Source organism: Chlorocebus sabaeus, chromosome 7 (assembly GCF_047675955.1).
Source record: "Chlorocebus sabaeus isolate Y175 chromosome 7, mChlSab1.0.hap1, whole genome shotgun sequence".
NCBI classification, from domain to species: Eukaryota; Metazoa; Chordata; class Mammalia; order Primates; family Cercopithecidae; genus Chlorocebus; species Chlorocebus sabaeus.
The window spans coordinates 128,073,603-128,096,883 of NC_132910.1; the positions used below are offsets into that span (position 1 = coordinate 128,073,603).

General features: G+C 40.3%; 1 long non-coding RNA gene across 2 annotated transcripts in view; it reads right to left on the reverse strand.

Annotated features, from left to right (window-relative positions):
* Nucleotides 1-23,281, reverse strand: part of LOC103236568 (uncharacterized) — a 50,710-nt gene that overhangs the window by 14,504 nt on the left and 12,925 nt on the right. Inside the window, exon 4 of one of the 2 annotated variants that reach the window (XR_012093506.1) lies at nt 23,002-23,138. This is a non-coding gene — a long non-coding RNA (uncharacterized lncRNA). Of the gene's footprint in view, nt 1-17,601; nt 23,139-23,281 lie in introns of those variants that run through there. The other variant, XR_498302.3, reaches the window with a different exon arrangement.

Below are 23,281 nucleotides of genomic sequence, written 5' to 3' on the forward strand. Positions count from 1 at the left end.
TTTAAAAAAGTCCCTTTTCCCTCCCTCCATTTCCCCTCCCTCCCTCCCTCCCTTCCTTCCTTCCTTCTTCCCTCCCTCCCTTCCTCCCTTTCTTCTTTACTGTCTTTCTCTCTTTTTTCTTCCTTAACTGCTTCCTTGTTTTTCTTCCTTCCTTCAAAATCATAGGGAAGGCTCACAGATACTTAACAATTATTCAGTTGTTAAGCATTCAAATGGTAAGCATGCAAATGCTTACCATCTCCTAAGCACTGTGCCAAGCCCATATATATACATTTTTTTTTAGTTTTCATAATCATTCTCTGAGGCAGAAATTATCATTCCCCTCGTTCTGCAGATATTCAACCTCAGACTTAGAAAGAACATGTAAATTGACCACCACGTAGAGTCAGTGGCAGAGTCACAGACAGAATCGAGCTACGCTACCTTTCCCCACAGGGTGAGATTCTCAACGATTCTGCCTGTAACGCTATCTCTGACCATAGCTGCAAAGTGTCCTTTAAAAAAGAAAGAATAATTGTCCCTGATGATATTCACCTCAGAAAAATTAAAGTTTATTCCAAATATCAGAGGCTTCCATTAATAGAATTTTATAAGACTATGACCCATAAATGTGTCCAAAGCCAACCTGAAGTCATTTATGATTTTTACACTTACTGTCTCAAAATAGTAGACTTTTCTAGAAGTTTTATATACATCCTATTAGCTGCTCTTCCTTTTAGACCTTTAAAGTTTCCCTCATTCATCACCCCTTTCACCTCCATGGCATTTTCCAGACTCACTGCCACATCTCTTCACTCCCTTCCCTTTCTTCTAACATTTTTGGCTTCTGTCGCATCTCTTCTCCACTTCAACTTTGCAGAGTCCTAATTCAGTTAGTCGAATGTCATTCACTGTCTCTGCTCTCTCTTGATTTCTGTAATTGCACTCCTTATAACCCTTTTCCCGTCCACCATATTCTTCTGAAAGTACAGATCAAATAGATGTCCCAACTTATTTCAGATACGAAAGCTTTGATTGGGCAAATTATATTGTAAATAACGTGAAGGCTGGGTTGAAAGAAAAGTCTGAGACTAAAAGCAGGAAAGCTCTTGCAATAACATGGATAAGAGGCAGTAAGGTCCGCTGGGGGGAACCGTGGGCTGTGACGAAAGGAACACAGACAAATATGGGTTAAGATCCACTGCCGCCCACTCGCCAGCTCAGCTCAGCTCGGTGGCCCTGGGCAAATCACTGAAGGTCTTTGAGCTTTAATGCTTTCATTTTCAAGATAACGGTTGTAATATCTATCTTACTTGTTGCTTCAAGCGTCAAAGGAAATACATTTATTTTGGCTTACAAGAGACGCTCCAGAAGTTGCAGTCTTCACCATCTTGATTCGGGGCAATTCACTTGCAAAGAGAGATCCAGGAAACAAAGAAGAGAAGAATAAAAGAATGCCAGTAGCTTCAGTTTGAGAGATTTGGATATCTTAAATTATCTCTGACTTTCTAAATTCTTAGATTGTTCCTAACCTGCCACAATATATGTGGGTTTTCTTTGTCTTGTTTTCATTTGGAAAAACTTACCAGCTTTGAAAAGATATGTTTTTGATAATACTAGCCTATATTACTTGCCAGTTAACTGGGCTATTTGTGAGTTTCTCTGTGTAAGAAGTTGGAGGCGGGTAGTGATGGGAAAAGAAAAAAAGAGGTTAGAGGAAAGCAGAAAGGTGGGCAGACGAAAGATGAGAGTGGACGGTGGCAAGAGCAAGGAGTTACACAGTCTTTCTTTTTGATTCATAGCACACACTTTTCCTGAGTTTGCTCCGGGGTGTTTTCAAAGACTGTACAGATTTCCTGCTGATTATTGACTCTGCTTTACAATTTCCGCATTTTGCCATAGTTTGTTTTTTAAAGTTGAGTAACCAAGTGGATGGATTTTAAAAAAGTGTTTCCTCTCCAAGAAGACATTGATAGTAGGACTTAACCCACAGATACTTCCAGGAAGGATTTCTGTTCACTGCTCAGGTCCAAGCCTATACCCATTTATCCTTCCCTAAACTATTCTAGCCCAAGGAGAGATTTTACCAATATAGTGTGGATAAAGTCTTACATTATAAGCAATTACTACATTTTTGTGTTTGCATTTCTCCTTATCACTACCAATCCTTCTACCTTAACATAATTTATCCTTGTCAAAAAATCTCTGCAATATATTTCATTGCCAGTTTTGAAAAAATTATATGGACTAATACAAAGCACATACTTTACATGGTTCGATTTTTATGCTATGATGGTATCTGTTTTTCTTTGCACAATGCTATTTCTCCTTCCATCTTTTTGACTCTTCCTGTAGACTTTCTAATCTGCATGCTCCATGCCCCTTTTGATCTTCCAATCATTGACATTCAAATTATTTCCAAATTATTTCATTTGCTGCCATGCTTCTTATTCAACCTTCAATGTATTTATTTATTTTATTTTATTTTTATTATTTTTATTTTTATGGAAACAGGGTCTCACTCTGTCACCCAGGCTGGAGTGCAGTAGCGTGATCTTGGGATCTCAGCTCAGTGCAACCTCCGCCTCCCAGATGCAAGCAATCCTCCCACCTTAGCTACCTGAGTAGCTGGGATTACAGGTACATGCCACCACACCCTGCTAATTTTTGTATTTTTTGGTAGAGACACGGTTTTACTATGTTGGCCATGCTGGTCTTCAACGCCTGACCTCACATGATCCACCCTCCTCGGCCTCCCAAAGTACTGAGATTACAGGCATGAGCCACCATGCTCAGCCCCTTCAATTTATTTTTATTAAGGCCTTTAATATTTGTTTGAAAGCATTTATGCAAACTTGGCTTTCTGATTTCCTACCACAGTAAAATTGAATGATATAAATAATTTAGTCCTTTCTATTCTCCTTAAATTGTCTACACAATGTCTTCATTATTTTTAACTGGGCCTCTGAATATAAATCTTATATTTTTACAAAATTGGCTCTCCAGAATTTTTAGTTTACAAATTGTTTTTCAATATTTAACTTATTGGGTGGAGGGAGCTAAATTTAATATTGTTTAGGGTGAAGTTCATCCTTCCTCAACCAGCATAGTGAGCTATGTCATGTCAAAGGTACTATGTCAAAGGTACTGTATCATGGAGACACTAATGCTCCATCAGAGCAAACAAACCTTTGATGAACTTTTGTAACTGTTGAGAATAGAGAAGGAAAAATGGACATGAGCGCAGAAGACCTCTGAGAGACAAAATGATCCTAAAGCCATACATGCAAGGAGCTCCCTACAGGGATTTGGTTAGGGGGAGGTAGATAGAGATGAAGATGTGCTTTTTTATTTGTTTCCCATCTACTCTCTAGTCACTCCTCTGAGCTATTTGGATGGGTTGTTTTAAAAAGTCTGGATTGGTTGTGGGGACATACTAAAGTTCATTAGATATTTGAACTAATCTTTTTTTTTTTTTTTTTTTTTTTGAGAGAAAGTCTTGCTCTGTTGCCCAGGCTGGAGTGCAGTGGGGCTATCTTGGCTCACCGAAACCTCTGCCTCCCAAGTTCAAGCGATTCTACTGCCTCAGCTTCCCAGGTAGCTGAGATCACAGGCATGTGCCACCACACCCAGCTAATTTGTTTTTGTATTTTTAGTAGAGACAGGGTTTCACCATGTTGGCCAGGCTGGTCTCAAACTTCTAACCTCAGGTGATCCACCCACCTCGGCCTCCTAAAGTGCTGGGATTACAGGCGTGAGCCATCACGCCTGGCCTGAACTAATCATCTTTTCATTTTCATTTTCACTGTCTAAATACAGCCTACGAGGGATTACTCAAATTTTATAATACAGAAGATCTTAATTTAATAAAAAAGTTAGAAACCAGTGGAAATAATTGTTTAACATTGATATAATGTGTTACCAGAAATGCTGTCAGGATTCAGAAAAAGAAGACATTGGTATGAGCTAGAATTTTCCAGATAATCTTCACACAACAGTAAGGATACTAGTGAGACCTTAGGGAAATGTAAGCTCTGGACTGGTAAGGAGTTGTTCTAGGCAAAGGAGGCTCCTGAAGCAAAAGTGTGGAGACAGGATTTCCCCTGGCCTATATGCAGAGGATGGAAGGAAAACTCACCTCAAATTATGGAGCCCATAGTTTGAGGACAGTGAGACATCACATTGTACAGTGAAGGGTCAATTGATGTGGGATCTTGAATATGAAATAAGGTGTTGGGATGGGATCCAATCATTTAAGGAACTAGACCTAACTCTGTAGAAAACTACTGAAGAGTTTTAGTAGAGATGTGTTTTATGAAGATTAGTTCATGAGCAGTGTGTGCTATATGGATTGGAATGGGAGAAAATAGGAGTATTTGCAATACGGATGGTTCCCAACTTATGTAGCTTGACTCTTCCATGGGCTTATCGCGGTATTAAATGCATCTTAGACTTACGGCATTTTTTACTTACTGTGGGTTTATCCTGACGTAATCCCATTATAACTCAAGAAGCATCTATAGTCCAGACATGGCAATGATAAGAGTCTACACTATTGTAGACTATAGTAACAAAAACAGTAAGATAAGAGACAGGCTGCAAAGGGAAAAGTCAAATACACTTGGTGCCTGCCTAGATTTGGAAAGTCAAGCAATTTGAGAAGAGATAATTCTAAGGAAATAAGAAGCAGTTGCTCAATATGTTAATAGACCTGTTTTTTCACCTTCCTTCTCATACTAAATTTTGAAGCTGGGGTAAAATCGAAATGGAAAAAAATTATACTAACATCCTCCTGAAGAACTAAATATGATCAAAGAGTTGATAGTTTTAAGGCAAGGGTACTGTTTTTATTCTATAACTCAAGATCCACTTGTAAAGCATGATCATTGTTACTGCGTTATTTGTATATTGAGTAACTTTTTTTGTGATTTGTGTATTAACAGCAAATTAGAATAAGTTTTATCCAGCAGGACTTCAAAATGTCATTAGTGCTAGTTCCTTAGTTCCATTAAATGCTTTTTATTGAATGCAAAGCAAAACCAGTACCCTACTTTACTTTTGCCACATTACTTTAGGACAAAATCCTTGTTTTCTTTTCTTCTTCTAATGTTAAAACACAAGACCTAATTCTCTTGTTCACACCTTCTATGACTGACTTTCTAACAAGGACTTTTGTGAAAACCTATGACTCTATTTATTGCTCCTGGTTTTAGATAATAGACTTAACTTTAAGAGAAAAAGTTATCTTCCAGGCTGTTATCTGGAAGACTAGATTTACTTAGAAATATGTTTTTTTCTCCAAAATACCTTCCTGTAACTCATTATCAGATACTTACCTCACTGAGCAAGAGGGGTTAATAGTTACCTGCTTGCTGTCTTGCTCTTTCATGTCAATTTAAACGTAGGCAGAAAATATAATTGTATCCCAGGGTCCATTGTCACCATCTTGACCAACACTAATGAGGACATTACAAACAGTGCTACTATTGTGATTATCACAAAACCATGCATGAGTCCACAGCTGCTTTTAAAACTGCTGTTTCTTTCCATTTATTCTTCTAAGCTTAATTGAACAAATGATATTTAAATATTGCATATAAACACATGGTATACAATAGGGATTTAAAAACTTGTGGATATCCTTCACTACCTTTGAACATTAAGAGCTGTCTTATTTGGATGCTAATAATAATTAACACTTATATTCCACTTATGTACAATTCTAAAGATTTTAATATGTTTACTTCTTTTATCCTAACAATAACCCTATGAAGTAAATATTTTATTATTGCCATTGTCCAGATGAGGAACCTGAAGACCATAGAGGTTAAATAACTTTTCCAAGGAATGTGCCAGAGCCAGAGCCAAGATCTGAAACCAGATCATCTGGTTCAAACGTCAGCATTCTTAATCAATATCAAAACTCATAGCTCATAGCTTATGTCAAATAACTCACATCTCATGCAAACTCATAACTCACATCAAAATTCACCTTCGTAGGTTCAAGCGATTCTCCTGCCTCAGCTTCCTGAGTAGCTGGGACTACAGGAGCGTGCCACCACGACGGGCTAATTTTTGTATTTTCAGTAGAGATGGGGTTTCACCACATTGGCCAGGATGGTCTCGATCTCCTGACCTCGTGATCTGCCTGCCTCGACCTCCCAAAGTGCTGAGATTACAGGCATGCGCCACCACGGCCAGCCTTGTTATCTTAATTGCTTAATATGTGATGCTCAGAAATGTATTTTAAAGTGAATTCATTTATTCATCAGTTTCTACAAATGTTGAGTGAGCCTCCGCTGTCCACTGTGCTTAGTGCTGAAGGTGCTGTGAGCAATAAGGCAGACAGGGCCTCACAATCTGGTGGAGAAGAAATGACAGTTCCACAAAGACTTTCAAGAGAGCAGTAAGTGGTATGGTTGGAGAATAATCAGTACGCCATTGAGGGATACGAAAATATTTAATGGAGGGAAGGCTTTACCCTATGGCCAATGAAATGCCACTGAAAAGTTTTGAAAAGAGAAATCCCTTGATCCAATATACATTTTAATAAGGTAAATCTGCCCTCAGTGAGGAAGAGGCACTGGAAGGAAGCAAGAATAGGAGAAGAGGGCAGCTACGACAGTCATCACAGACAGGAAATGATGGTGGCCTCTGCTGAACCAAAGGCAGAAAAGACAGATGAATTCAAGGGAAGAGGGAGGTGAAACAACATAGAATTTTCATGGAGTCAGTTCAGAAGGAGTAAGCAGAAACTCCAGGTTAAGGCTTGAAATACTGGGTAAGTGAGAGTGTCATTTACTGAATCAGAGACTGCTTTAAAGGATTGAGTTGGTAGGCAAAGCTCATGAAAAAGGAATTCAGGTAGTTAAGGAGGTAACACAGTGTAGTGTATGCTTTGCAATGATTCCCAAACAAAGTAATTTAAGAAAGCTGAGAAAACACACAAATCTTTTCCAGGCCATGGCCAGGTGCAGTAGCTCATGTCTGTAATTCCAGCACTTTGGGAGGCCGAGGTGGGTGGATCACCTGAGGTCAGGAGTTCAGGATCAGCCTGGCCATCACGGAGAAACCCTGTCTCTACTAAAAAAATACAAAAAATTAGCTGGGCATGGTGACGCATGCCTGTAATGGCATCTACTCGGAGGCTGAGGCAGGAGAATTGCTTGATCCCAGCAGGCAGAGGTTGCAGTGAGCTGAGATCGTACCACTGCACTTCAGCCTGGAGACAGAGCAAGACTCTGTCTTGGGGAAAAAAAAAAAGAATATTTTCCAGTTCCTTATAATTTATTGATGCCAAAGAGTATATGCTCAGGCATTAAATATTTATCACTATAACAAAAACATTGCAATCTAGAAGCCATTTGTACTCTGGATAAGAACAGTATGGGCCAGGTGCGGTGGCTCACGCCTGTAATCCCAGCACTTTGGGAGGCTGAGGCAGGAGGATCACGAGGTCAGCAGTTCCAGACCAGTCTGGTGAAATCCTGTCTCTACCACAAATACAAAACATTAGCCAGGCATGGCAGCATGTGCCTGTAATCCCAGCTACTCGGGAGGCTGAGGGAGAAGAATTGCTTGAACCAGGCAGGTGGAGGTTGAAGTGAGCCGAGATCGAGACACTGCACTCCAGCCTGGGGGACAGAGCACGACTCCACCTCAAAAACAAAAACAAAAACAAACAAATAAACAATAAAACAGTATGGCAGTACTGCTGCCATAGATGACAGTCACAGGTTAGGGGATCAGAGGAACAGAGAAGTTTCTGCGGGAGCCCCGCTTATAGGAAAGATGCAGGAAAACACAAAGCTGGGTTAGATGGTCTGGATTAAGAGAGAGGCCATGAGTTGGGAAAATCAAAAGTTTATCAGCTTCCAAACCACCACTATTTGCAGTCCTCGTGTTTGTCCTCTGCTAGCCCATGCTTCCCCACTCTCCCATTCTGCCTGTGGGTTGCCCCTTTTAGCCCTGACCTCTCTCCCTTCTCTCCTCCTTCCACCCACCCCAGTCAAATATTTCTACTTTAGTAATTAAGAATGATGTTCATTTGACTAGAATATTCACACCAGGGAATGGATGAGGCTTAACCCCTTCAGAGATCGTTTCCATTTTAAAGCTATAAAAACGAAGAAAGGGAATATTGAGAAAGAAATGGTCAGATCTTGCATTTTTGGCAACTTCATATCTGCTTTTCTAGAGGGCCAGGAGATGAAAATTATTCTGGTTGCCTAATTTATAGCTATATGGATTTGAATTGCTGCTTTCCTCTTGCTTCTCTCTGACTTGACCAAGCACGTAGCTAGCCCTTTGTACCCCGTGCGCGAGGGAAGCTTTGTGCAGAAGGAAGGCAGGGAGCAAGTGTGGTTTGTGGTGAACGCTTTCTCGTGACCTTTGTTTTCAAGAATCCTGAGCTCCTCTAGGGGTCTCTACTAGAGCAGAAGGCAGGGAGACCAGTGCCTTTGAGCACAGTGCTCTAGAAGGAAACCACTGCAGTGTGAGCTCGGTGGACTGGACCCAGTTAGAGGGTCTCAGCTTTGTCCCAGGCTGTGAGGGGCACAACAGCAGCAAAGCTGAACCTCAGAGGATACATGGGTCTGAACATGAACACATGTAAGGCGTATGGGTGGGCTGGTCATAGGAGGAGTGTCCACATCTAGGCTGCTCTGGGTGAGTCTTCCCCTGCCTAAGGGACATTGAGGACCCTAAACTAGAAGGGCACTCATAATGACGGAGATTGAGTTCCCCTTTAGGCAGTTAGAATGGGGCTCGGAGACTAATTTGTCTTCAAGTAAACAACATTTCTTAGTATATGGGGGTGTGTGGATTCAATGTATACTCAACAAGAATCAACTTTAGAGCCACATAAAATCAACTTTAGAGCCACATAAAATCTCCTTTCATCACTAACTTGTAAATGATCACAAAACAAAAAGTAGAGCAAAATTCACAATCATCTAGGCAGCAGTGCAGATATTATGATATCTCTGCTGTCTCCATGTTCTCTGTATCATCACTTTACTCGAAGCTAGGCTTTGAGGAATTAGTCAGGTTTATTTCAAAACTGAAAATACAAATGTTAACAACTTCTTAAAAACAAACAAGCAAAAAACAACAACAACGACAACAACAAAAACAACAACAGAGTGTCTCCCAATAGTCCTAGCTCAGCTATTTCATTTTCACATATTACCATTCACCCGCATAATTTCACATATTTGCAATTATGTCTTGCAGACTGTTTCTTTTCTTTCTCAATGCCTATGAGGGTTAATGCTCCAAACAACCTGCTGAACTTGAGAAGAACTGACACAAGAGATCTATCAATTAATTAGTTCCAGAGAATTCTAGAGGAAAAATAAGAGTGGCTTAGTCTGGTCATTGTATGCGACACAAATAAAGGCTAAAGGGAGATTTTAAAGCATATCACTGGGTTACTGCCTGCTATTCAAATCCTGAACTAATTCTTTATTCCCTCTACTTTTTTTTTCTGCCACATATTTTCTTTTCCTGAAACACCTTGAGTTCTCCTAATAACCTGGATTTTTAAATTCACTCAGGCCTATGTTGGCCAAATACCTGAACTTACAAGATTCCTCTTTTGTACTATCCTGTTGCTCTTCCTCCATTTGCAGATTGATAGAATAAGCACTGGAGGCTGGCCGCGGTGGCTCACGCCTGTAATCCCAACGCTTTGGGAGGCCGAGGCAGGTGGATCTCTTGAGGTCAGGAGTTCAAGACCTGCCTGGCCAACATGGCAAAAACCCATCTCTACTAAAAATACAAAAAAAAAAAAAAAAAATTAGCCAGGCATGGTGCCACACGGCTGTAATCCCAGCTACTCTGGAGGCTGAGGTGGGAGAATTGCTTGAAACCAGGAGGCACAGGTCAAGGAGACTCACTGCCTTCTTGAACCCAGGAGGCAGTGAGCCAAGATCGCACCACTGCACTCCAGCCTGGGTGACAGAGCCAGACTCCTCAAAAAATAAAAAAATAAAAAAAATAGAGAGGGCACTGGATAAAGCAGGTCTTGATTCTAGTTCTCCTTCTGCCTACTTTTAGGAGCTTTGTGGGCAAGCCATTCAGCCTTTACAAACCTCATTTGTTATCAGCAAAATGTGAATTACAAATAGCGATTCTATCTTCCAAGGTGGTTGTGAGGATCAAAAGAATCAAAGCTGGGAAAACACTCGAAAAACTTTAACATGGAACACAAATGTAAGCTATTGCATAAAACCAAATTAAGTATCTTAAATTTAATTTTACTTTTCCCCAACTATCATTTATAAGCAGGTCACCTGAATGTAAAAAATAATTGATACAGAGTAATGTGTGTGTGCATACCATTCTGGCCATAGAGCATACTGAGAAGACAATGTTGTAATTCACTGCCTAGTACCATTAGTTAGAGGGAATGTTTTCAATCCAACGAGGTGATCTACTTTCTTTCCAAGCAGCTTTTTAAAAAGGTACCAAACTGCCATCAAGTGAAAAAAATAACTATTTTTATAAACTTCACAGAAGTTGACTCCTTTATCTTTCTTGTCATTTGCACAGAAAGTAAAGTGCACAAAAAGCACTGAGCTCACTTACTTGAGAGACCAGGTGATTCTGTTTTCTCTTCTCTTTGGAATCACTTTTCTTCTGTTGTTATTCTATGTGGGCTTAACTAATGGTAGAATGGCAGTTTCTTAATCAAAATTGTTTTATTTTGAACACAAAAGCAAATTAAGTAGATTTTTTAAAGAGATGGAATCAGAGTTTATCTTACCTCCAAAGGAATGGATTGGGTTTGGTGTTTGAGTTTTATTAGGCAATTTATCATAAATTCAGGTCAGATATATTAATAAGTATTACATTTGGCTCAAATGAAAGCAGAGGGGAAATATGACGTTAGGGATAGTGATAGTTAAGAAATAAAAGTCACAAATTAACACTTCTGACAAAAAAAAAAAATACGTTGGGACTGCTTCAACAAATGAAGTGCAATGGAAGAAATACCATGTGGCTTCCCATGTTAGATTATAAAAGGTTGTGTCCTTTGTCCCAATTCTTTGGAGATGCTCTCTTTGCGGGAGGCTGGACATTGTGCAAGAAGTCCTACCACTCTGAGACAGCATACTGGACAGGCTTGTTTTAGGGGCTCTAGAGAGAGCTCCAGTTGGGCTCCCAGTCAACAGCCAGACTCCGACAAAGTGAGTCAAATGTGAGTGATGCTCTGGAACACCCAGCCCAGCTGGGTCCCGGATGACTGCAGCCCTTGCTGACACCTAGACTGCCACTGCGTGAAAGACCCCCAGTGAGACCTGCCTAGCCAAGCTCTTCTCAGACTCCTGAGCCACAAAGTCATGACCAACATCAAACAAAACACCTGCAAGTTAGGGGATCACTTTTTACACAGCAATATTTACTGTAACAGTGGCCCCAAAATTAATTGATGTTGAACTTAGGTAGTTGGTTAAGACTAATACTCAATTTTCAAGAGACCAGAGTTCCTACTCCTTAGGTAGTTGGTAAGACTATTATTCAATTTTCAAGAGACCAAAATTCCTACTCCTGGTTTTATCATTCATTAACCTGTGAGCTAGCCAGTGTCATTTAAATGTACTGATTCCTTTGTCTATAAAATGGGAATATCTGTTACTTAAAGTTATTATAAAGTTCAAATGAGAATACATGTAAAACTCTTTTCAAAAGGGAGCATGTGCAAAGCATTATCATTATTCTCGATTTAACCAATAAGAAAAATTGTAATGTTAATCTCTTATAGTACCGATTTTGTGTTGTTTTTTTACAAATCAAATTTTCCAAGAAATGTTTAAGGTGTTTTCTTATTTTCCAGAGTAATATTTATTGTTAGATTGAGGGAGTGGGTAGAAGAATACAAATTCAAGTCAAAGTACATAAAAGCATATGCCTATTTAAAGTTTCATTTTCCTTCCTGTTCTTATTGTGATATTACTCAGCATGATGTATGATGGGCTTTAGGGGTGATTTGTATTCATCATAAAATTTTCTCTCAGTATTATTAGAGCCCATTTTGGGATGCTTAGGACTGTCTGAAAGTCATTTATCACTCAGAATTTATGATAAAACCACTGTTAGGCAGCTTCTAGACACTCTGTCATATTTACCCTTCTGGAAAGCAACATAGTGAAAGAACATTTGGGAAGTGACCTTGATGCTTTCATATTGTGCTATTGTAAATATCATTAATGCTAGAACTTTTAAACATCAATCCTATCAAGAATCAACTGCTAAGATGTCTTAAAAGCTATATTCCTACATTTCATTTCTGACTCTTTTCCTCAAATTGTAAAGGAGCTGTTTCTAGCAAGCATGGTCCTTGATGTAGCATCGGAGTGTACTTTTTAGATCACTGACATTTACTAAGGCCTTTCAAGAGATGAAGGCTACATTCTTCAGACTGTATTTCTGGAAATTATGTGTATATTTAGCTGGATTTCTTTCTCTGTGACAGGAAGAGACTAGAGACTTGCTGTGTAACATTATTGGGATGCCCCCTTGAATAAGTCCAGTGGTCTGAGCAGCTGCTCAGAATGGGAAGTTGCGCTTCTTTGCCAAGAAAAGTATTTTCATTTTCTAGAGTCATAGATTACATTGGACAAACAGAAAATGCTCTGGATTCTTATTGTCCAAGTGATACCACCATACCACCTACCTTGCATGCAAGTTGGCATTGAACAGTGTAGTGAATTGACAGTGCTAGTGTGTATTCTTCCTCCTTAAAGCAATCAAGAAAAACCACCTTTGTCTAGAAACTTTAAGACAATGACAACCCTCAGTTTTGAATGGTAGAAATTATTTCAGTGTTATTTTTTTCTAGCACCAAAGTCACTTCTTCAGTACAAAGTACTTAAATTGTAAAACTTTCTTGTAAAAAAAAAAAAAAAAAACTTCCATGATTCCAAGGAAGAAAAAAAAGCAAAAACATTACACAGTCCTCCCAGAAAGTTGGATGCTATTCCTTTTTCAAGGCTTCTTGCTCGATCTTCTTTTCTCCTGACCCTACCCACCAGTATAACCAGTCTCTCCTTGCCTAACATGTCCTTAGACTTTACTCAGACTGTTCCCACTACTAGTAATGCCATTCTCTGATACTCCAACTGTTGAAGTCTTACCCTTCCTTCAAGGCCCCATTCAAATTCTGCTTTCTAGGTCTTCCCATGTGTTCTCCAACCAAAATGATCTGTCATCAGATATACCTTCATGATAATTTGCTTATACTTATATTAATGGCTTATTGTCAACCTTATTTTATCATTAGTTATCTACTGTGTTTGAAATTAAAAATGGGCAGCATGTTGGTTGTCAAGAATTGTGGAGCATCTGAGATTTCATCCAAAAGTAAGCTAACATGTTTACCTATCAGATTCATGGATGCTGGCAGAAGACATGAAACTCCTGGGTCAGAAACAAAGGACTTTATTACACAAACATATAGCAGTAGCTGGAATATCAGTATTTGTCCCAGTTCTCTAAACTCCAGTTTCCAAGGGGAGACACAAAGAACGCCAGGTAATGCCTGTATGTGCAGTGGGTTGCCCTGTGGAGAGGAACCTTGAACTCAGGGAACCCAAATCCTTTGTAATAAGCAGTAAACCTGACTAAATTTTGCCCAGAGACATTAATTTATTATTCTTAACCACAAACAAACCTCTCCTTTGCTCCAGAGGCAGCTTCCTTTACTGTCTTCCAAGTCTGTTCACTAAACAAACATCCTTGGAAGGATACCCCAAAACAAAGGTGGTCTGCACCTTTGCACCTGTGTCCATAAGACATGAAGAAATGTAACAGACCCAGAAAATTGATTCCCAACATTAGTTTGCTCTATACTGCCCACCCTTCCCCTTGATTATAAGCCCCTAGAGGGCAAGAAGAATGTCTTATCATGGTTCTCGCGGAATAAATGCTGTTTGTTCAAGAAAGTCCATGAAATCTTCTGAGTAAATAGAATGATCTACCAGAGATGTTAATAGTTTCCTATGTCAACACCCTATTTTTAGAGAAATGTTTCTGCCCCAGCTATCTGGAGACCAATGAGAATATACGTTTTTTTTGATAACATAGTCTCCCTGTTCTACATGAGTTTTTCTCTTTGGGGGTAACTAACTCTCAGGCCTTCCATTTCCTATTTCTTCTCACTCCTTGCCATAAACACAGTGGTTTTCTACTTTCATTCTTGTCCTCGTCAATACCAAATCCTAGGAAAAGAGTGAGATTCATTTGCACCAGGCTATAAACAGCTTTAGTACCACCCATCTGAGACTGTCAACAACTTCCATTAAATGGGAAATAAATATAAATTTTGAGAATGTGGCAATTGCTAGAAACCATAATAAATATGGTTGACTGCTGTTCCTGAAATTGTTCATTCATAATACATTGATGAACATCTACCCTGCCTACACACACAAGAGTAAGCTTCAGGAATGAGTATTCCTATTACAAGGAAGTCATTTGCGATAGAAGTACTTTGAGAGTAGAAATACAGCATTTTTATTATCACTTATATCTCTGCTATTTTAAAGCTAACACAAAGCAACACAAAATGGTTTTGAATCAGGGACAAGAAAAAACACTTGTTCCTGCTAAGACAAGCATGTAGTAGTATATATTCTTCGTCTAAGAAACTTCTTACATAGGCCAGGCACAGTGGCTCATGCCTGCAATCTTAAGACTTTGGGAGGCCAAGGCGGGAAGATCATGAGGTCAGGAGATCGAGACCATCCTGGCCAATATAGCAAAACCCCGTCTTTACTAAAAATACAAAAATCAGCTGGGTGTAGTGGCATGTGCCTGTAATCCCAGCTACTAAGGTGGCTGAGGCACAAGAATTGCTTGAACCCAGGAGGCAGTGAGCCGAGATCACGCCACTGCACTCCAACCTGGCAACAGAGCAAGACCCCGTCTCAAGAAAAAAAAAGAAAGAAAGAAAGAAAAAAAAAAAGGAAAATTCTTACATAGCCCAAGTTTTTTTTCTTCAAATTAAAACTCCTTCTAAACATTGAGAGTGCCAAGAGAGTTTGAAAGGACCAAAGTTGATGGTGATTATCTTAACAGAAGAAATATGCCTGTTTGAGTATTGCATATTTGAGTGGTATGAGTGGTAGCTGCATGGATTTTACAAAAAGTTCAAATAATGCCTAGAGGATACACTGCATTGTACTGCAGCATTTGCATGGCAGTTGCCAGACCTCTCAGAGATGCTTTCGTAGTGTGACATTTTTAAACTCTATAGGTATAAAGATGGGTGTGATAATTATGGGCCAATTTTGCTAGTTAATATTCATTGCAAAATATCAGACCCCATATATTCGATGCCTGGTGCCACTCTGATATTCAGGTTGCAGGTCGAAGTTATCACCTCAGAGAGAACCTCTCTGATCACCAGTCTAAAGTTGCATCTATACCCAATCAGTCAGCCTGAAATCATCTTAGTGGTTTATTTGCTTATTGATAATTTTCTCCTTTCTCCCTCTAGCACATGAGATTTGGGGGTCTTGCCTATTTCTTTAGAGCTATATCCCTGGGCCTAGAACAGTGTCTGAGACATGGGAAAAAATCAAGAAATAATGAAAGAGAGAATGGATCTGTTGTTCTACTCTTTTAGGCCACAGTTTCCACTGGTATCTACAGTTTTCTTGGCAGTTAGCAACTGTTCTCGGCAGAGTGCTGGCTAAGTTTGCTTTCTCAAAACCCACAGATGACAGGTGAAATACTCATGGCTTAACTAAGGAGAAAGAAGACTCTTTCATTCTTCTCTCACAGTAATTGTGGTTTCCTCTTTCTAATGCTGTTGCTTCTCCTTATTTGAGATTTGGGGTTGTGTTAACACCATTTTTGCATTGCTAGAAAGAAATACCTGAGAATGGGTAACTGAAAAAGAAAAGAGGTTTAACTGGCTCATGGTTCTGCAGCCTGTGCAATAAGCATGGCACCGGCATCTGCTCAGCTCCCAGCGAAGCCTCAAGAAGCTTTTACTCAAGGCAGAAGGCAAAGTGGGAGCAGGCAGGTCACATGGTGAGAGCAGGAACAAGACAGAGAGGGGGGAGATGCCACACTCTTTTAAACAACCAGACCCTGAGTGAACTCAGAGCAAGAGCACAGGTATCACCAAGGGGATGGGCCAAGCTATTCATGAGGGATCTGCCGCCATGACCCACCACCTCCCACCTCCAACATTGGCGATTCCATTTCTTTCTTTTTCTCTTCTCCATTTCAACATGAGATTTGGAGGGAACTAACCATATCAGGGTGTTTTTCTGAGTATAGAGAGAATCAATCCTGGTAACTGCTGGATTTTTCAGCAGTTCATGCAGTCCACAGACCATCTTCCCCTCAGTCCCTCCCATCACATCACACAGCCTCCAGCAATTTGTGGGGAATATTTGTTTACAACTATGTTATGCATATACACATATGTGTGTAACATAGATTATGTATATTTCATGCTGATAAATACAAAGAAAATAATGATAGAGGTGCAGAGAGAATGCACACCTGCTGATTCTCACATTTTGAAAGCAAGTACTAATTTTATAAGGGCAATTTCAGATAATAAACAGAACTCTTCTATTTAGTAATTGGGCTAGGTTCTGTAAAATTTGAGTCACATCAAATCTCAGATGATTTAGCTCACAGCAAGTTTCAGAGTAGTCTGCCTTTCTGAACCTAGGCAGACTTCTAATAAATATATTCTGGAAAAAATGCATATATTTCTCTCACCACCAACTTCAAGAAGGACATATGTGTCCTTCTTGTGTTATTCTAACACAAGGCAGCGAGATCAGCCTGGCCAACATGGTGAAACCCCGTCTCTACTAAAAATATAAAAATTAGCTGGGCATGGTGGTTAGGTGGGTGCATCTGTAATCCCAGGTACTCAGGAGGCTGAGGCAAGATAATTGCTTGAACCCAGGAGGTGGAAGTTGCAGTGAGCTGAGATCATGCCCTTGCACTCCAGCCTGGGCGACAGAGTGAGGCTCCATCTCAAAAATAAATAAATAAAATAATTAATTAAAAAAATATATTTAACACAGTGTTGAAAATGATTCAGAACTTCCCATCTGACTGAAAAAGATAAACGATGAAGTACTCTGCACTCTTATCTAGTGGAAGATGCATGATTCATTATAGCATTTCAGAGACATTGTCTTTAGTTTCCATTTTGTGAAAAATTAAGAAAGCCCGTAGCTTAACCACAAAAAACTTTGTTTTATGTGTTAGCTCATAATGATATCCTAATATCACACAAAGACAGTGATTTAATACATAAGGCTAAGAGCTCAAATTTCACACCCAGCTGTCACTTTCTGCCTACCCCGTATAAAGAATCACCTAGTTTCCTTTTTAATCTTACAATTCCTTCACCTGACTCACAAAGTTCTGAGCGTTGTATCCTTACCTTGAAAGTACGGATAGCATTTTCGCTGAGATTTAAATTATTTCATTGTGATAAGAAGATAAAGGTGATTCATCAGGTAAAACAGGAAAGTTGAACATTTAAAAAACAATATTAAGCTATTATAAAACATATATGGAAATTAAAAAAAACAAAACTAAACTAAACTTCACCAGATGGTCAGAGACTTCTAGGAGTTCTGTATACTCAAAATGCTTTGAATGCATACACAGATAAGCTTTTTTTCACCACCTTGAAATGTAAGGACCCAACAGGTTCACCTTGCCCACTGCCTGGACAGAGTCCATTTATCAAGACAGGGGACTTGCAGTGGAGAAAGAGTAATTCATTCAGAGCCAGCTGTGCGGGAGACCGGAGTTTTGTTATTACTCAAATCCATCTCCCAGAGAATTCTGGGATCAGAGTTTTTAAAGATAATTTGGCGGGTAGGGGCTTGGGAAGTGGGGAGTGCTGATTGGTCAGGTTGGAGATGGAAACATATGGAGTCAAAGCTAGTTTTTCTTGCTGTTTTCTGTTCCTGGGTGGGGTGGCAGAACCATTTTAGCCGGATTACGGGTCTGGGTGGTGTCGGCTGATGCACTGAGTGCAGGATCTGCAAAATATCTCAAGCACTGATCTCAGATTTCATGATAGTGATGTTATCCCCAAGAGCAATTTGGGAAGGTTCAGACTCTTGGAGCCAGAGGCTGCATGACCCCTAAACTGTAATTTCTAATCTTGAAGCTAATTTGTTAGTCCTGCAAAGTAAGACTGGTCTCCAGGCAAGAAGGAATTTTTTTCCAGAAAGGACTATTATCAATTTTGTTTCAGAGCCAAACCATGAACTGAATTCCTTCCCAAAGGTAGTTTGGTCTACACCCAGGAATGAACAAGGGCAGCTTAAAGGTTAGAAGCAAGATGGAGGCAGTTAGGTCTGATTTCTTTCACTGTCAGTCATAATTTCCTCAGTTAAAATTTTTGCCAAGGCAGTTTCAGAAACACAAAAAGAAATCTTAAAGCACAGAAGCACACAGACACACATTGCATCACTAGTTATGATACAGTCATTGTCTCAGATCTTTCTCTCTCTGTAGCAGTGAAAGCCTGGTCTGAGATAGGACCTACTGTCTGACAATCTGAAAAAAAAAACAAGAAAATTCAAGTGCCACAAAGAACACCTTTCAATCTAACTCTCAAATGTGTCAACTGAAAAGTTAAATAACAAGCACTATAACTTAAAGAAATTTAAAGTGAGCTTTATTCTGAGCCAAGTTTGAGGAAGATAGCCTGGGAAACACAAAGTCAGAGCAAAACGACAATGTGTCCCCAAGTGGGCTACACGAGGCACAGTATTTATACACTCCTCTTACATAGGAATGGGAGAAGGGGGCAGTGAAGCAAAGGCGACGATCTTACAATTCTGTTTGTTGCTCAGTGACCTTATACATGAGATACAGCCAATATGTGGTTAAGGCATAGAGGGTAAAAGGTTTAAGAACATGTGGGCATCTTAGGGCCAGAGAGGAATGACCTGTTCTGCTGTGCCCTTGTGAATCATCTGCTAGGCAAGGTTTTAATCAGTACAGGTCAGTGAAATATTGGACAGCCTTAAGCCTTAGAGACAAAGGTTCAGCTCTAGTTCACGGGCATCGTTTCCATTACCATATGTCCAACCTGTAACCATCTTGGGCTGCTTTTAAATGTTTTTCCTTCAGATTTTCCTTTTCTGACATGCGGAATGAAATCAAGTAGAACGCTACTCTGACTATCTCAATTTATATCTTTTCTAAAAACAAAATTTGACATTTGCATGGTAATCTTTCAGCAAATTTGGCAGGAAAAAAAAACCCAATTCAAATATTTCAAAAGAATTCCACCTGTCTTTTTAAAAAGTTCTTGGAGACCCATCAATGACAAAAAATACCTTTCAAGCTTTCCCTCAAACAGTGTCACATTTACCAGGTGACATTTTCTTCTACTTCACATAACTTATCTGACACAGGAGCATATCAGCAATATACTACAGGGAAGATAATTGGAATCAAGAAAGCTAATCCACCTTTCTGCTTCAACTGTCAGAGAAAAAAAATTGAAGTCGCAGCAAATACTTTTAAAAGCACAACAGTAGAATGTCAATTTCCTGACTCAGCAACCCAAACAAAAATGGCAAATCTATTCACAAAGCCATAAGAATCTGCCACATCTGGTATTCAGTGGCATAATGTGCTTTCATAGCTAACTTGAATGGAAGCTGTAGGAAAGAAAGATGGGACAATCCCTTTGCCCCAACCTCCGTGTAGGGATATGATACGTGCATAAGGGGATACGGCCCAAAACATTCAGCTGAGTTAAAGTGTAAAACTAGTACTTTGGTCTAACAGACCAAAAGTTTCACAAAAGTAATTCTAAATGCAAGAAAGGACAATGATTTCCATAATACTTGTAGAAAATGATGTCACCTGGCCACAAAGTTAATCAGAAAGCAAAATAGACCCAGGTAAATCTTAACACACTGGTATTCACACACCCCATCTTCCTTATGCCCTGAAGCAGATTCCTAAGCATTGGGCAGAAACACATATGCTGATTTTAGAAATTCACCTGCTTGTAAGACCAAAAAAATAAAAGCTGACTTGATAAATGCATTGTTCTTATTTATGTCATATCAGAAAGTGGATCTTTGAAGCTATTTTGCCAAGGACAATTTTCACAAGGTATCCCTCTCTTTCTGCTTGTTTCCCTCCCGCTCACACGTGATCTCTCTCTCTCTTTTTCTCTCTCTGTCTCTTTCCTTGTTTCTTTCCAGGAAGTCTCTGACTTAGGAGCATCTACCAACCTTACCAAGATGTTGTGCATGATATTCCAAAAACTGAAGGATCATCTCTCCTGGGAGAGACAATGTCTAAATATCCACTAGGCCAACAGCCATTGTATGAAGCAATTCCTTTCTTCAAGATGGCAGAAAACTGTGGTGGGGTGGTGAGATTGGCAACCAGCTAGGCACAGGGAAAGGCTCTCACCCTGCTCCATCCCAGTGCTTGCCGCCTCCTACCCAGCGGAGGAAAGGGGACTGTCCTTGGATTCCAAGACGGATTTTCAAAAAAGTCCAGAAGTTAAATAAAATAGAAAATTCAAATTCCTTTATTTTTGATTTTCTACTTTTATACTAAAGCATTTAGAGGGGAAATAACATCTAGGAAAATGGTTTTTACAAGGAAACTTGAATTTAATATTTTCTACGCTGGGTTCAGTTTCCTGTCTCCCATCAAGATGGTAACCTATTATCACACTTGTGGAAAACACCTGAGGCATGAGTGATTGCAGACTAATTCACAGCCTGTCACATCATACTACTTAATTGTCATACACCAATATAAACAGATACCACATTTTTGTCACTAATAAATATGTTTTTGTTATGAAGGTTTAATGTAATTAATGCTACCCGTAACTTCAAGCTCAGGAAAGCAATTTTTGATATTTGCTTACAAATATGAATAGTAAATAAGCCTGCCATCTCCTGCCCTTTAAACTTTGAACCACCCTTGTCAACAGTCTTAGCTACTACATGTTTTGCAAAATTCCCTTATGACCAGTTCCAACATTGCTTCACCAGAGTTTCATTGTTTCTTTTCTTTCTTCTTTTATAAGCAAATATCTATGGATTTCCCACTAAAGGTGAATGCATTATACTCAGAACTGGGGAGACAACACTTAACACAGAGATAGTTCTCTGTCTTAGCACCTAGAAAGGACAATCACAGGCAATAGTAAGTTAGTGTGATGAACGTTATGATGGGGGTGAACAGGTGCTGATGGAGAACTAATGAAAGATACCTGATCAGGATTAAGGGAGTCGGCAAAAGCTCCTTGTAAGATGCGATGATGTTTAAGTAGAAGGTGGAGGGTATTCAGGAGTCATCCCGGCAAAGAAGGGGTTGTGGTTGGAGGTAGAGTGTGAGGAGTGGCGAGTTGTGAAAAAATGGGGTTGGTGATGTTGGGGCTCAGAAAACAGTACCAAAATTGTGTTACCGGCGGGTCTTTGTTCTTAGAGCTCTCAAGATGGTGGTGGCTGCTCCCAAGATGCTGCAAGCTTTTTGTTCTCTGACCTGGGGTTCTTGGCCTCATGGATTCCAAGGAATGGAACCTTGGGCCATGAGGTGAGTGTTGGAGCTCTATTAGAAGCCGTGGGTCACGCAAGAGAACCGTGGAATTCAGTGACTTGTGTTCAGCAGGATTAGGACGAACCCAGGCACTTAGCCGCACAGGAACAATGGGGAGCCTCTAGCCCGATCCGGAGCCGTGATGGGCACCTCACTGGATCAGGAGCACAGCGGACACCCTGCTGGAACCTGATGTGTGGAAGTCAGCCTTGGATCTGTGACGGCGGCAATCAGCAATGGTGGATGGCAAGTGAAAGCTCAGCTCGAGCCGGAACAACGGACCAGAAGAGGGTGCAGTTACAAGATTTAATAGAGTGAAAACAGAGCTCCCATACAAGGGGAGGGGACCCAAAGGGGGTTGCCACCGCGGGATCCAATGCCTGAGTGTATATCCCGATCATCCTCTCTCCCTGTGCTCTCAGGTGATAGATGATTGACTATTTCTTTACCTCTTGCTTTTATCCTAATTGGTATTTTAGTGAGCTGTCTTTACTACCTGATTGGTCAGGTGTGAGCTGAGTTACAAGCCCCGTGTTTAAAAGTGGGTACAGTGACCTTTCCCAGCTAGACTTAGGAATTCTTAGGCGGCCTAGGAAATCCGGTTAGTCCTGTCTCTCAATTGGAAGGCTCAGCAGCAAATGTTTTCTCTGACCTTCTCCTGCCCTCCTGTTCTCTTACTGCATTCCCTACCAAGGCTAGTCACAGCAACTTAGAGCCATCCACAGGGTGTATCTCAGAAACCAGAATTTCTTTTCCCCAAAGCCAGTTACAAAACCTAAACATATTGCTCTAATTTGCCTTCCTCTCTATCTGTGTAAAAACTGATCATAAAAAAATGATCAGATCTACCTTGTAAAGAGCCTCATTCCAGAAAGGGTCCCGCCCCACACCCAGAAGGAAGGAAAGCTGCACAGAGAGGCCAAGAAGAATCTAAACAGAAAGGTCTTGCAGGTGACCCCACCCAGTCTATTAGCAAGGCCCAGTAAACGTTCCCCGTAGCCACTACAGCGATGTCGGCAAGGTCCACATCATGTCACATTCTCAAACTACATGAAGAATTAGTAGGATCCTAGAACCAACGTAATAACTAAAAAATTAGATGCATTACATTTGGGTTATAATGACATTACTCTGGCTAGAGTTTAGAGAATGGATCGGAGAGGAGCCATGACTAGGGGTAAGAAAATTAGTTAGGTAGTTGCTGGGATAATCTACATGGGAGGAAACGGTGGCCAACCTAAGGAATCGCTGGCGAGGATGGCGAGAAATAGATAGATTTGGAATATACTGGAGGTACAGTGAACTCCGTGATTGATTCGTTTGAGTAAAGGAGTGCTGAAGTTCTCGAATAGCTGGATGGATGCTGTTGCCATTGCCTGAGACAGAAAACACAGTAGAAGGAACACATTTGTTGAGAATCACGAGTTCGAGTTGTACCTGATGAGTCTGGGATGATTGCAGGACATCCCAGTGGAACTTTCCAGTAGGCACGTGGGTCTATGAGTTCAAACTTTCAGCGACAGACGGATGCAGAGCGTGATGGCAGGAGAAGCAGATGTGGGACTCATTACTTCCTAAAGATGACATAGAACCATAGGGGTCAATGAGACAGCCCACGGAGGGTGTGGAAGACAATAGGGTCTAGGACGGAGCTTCAAGGAAGACAGACATTCAAGATCAGTCACAAGAAGAGAAGTCACAGAAGCATACAGAGGAG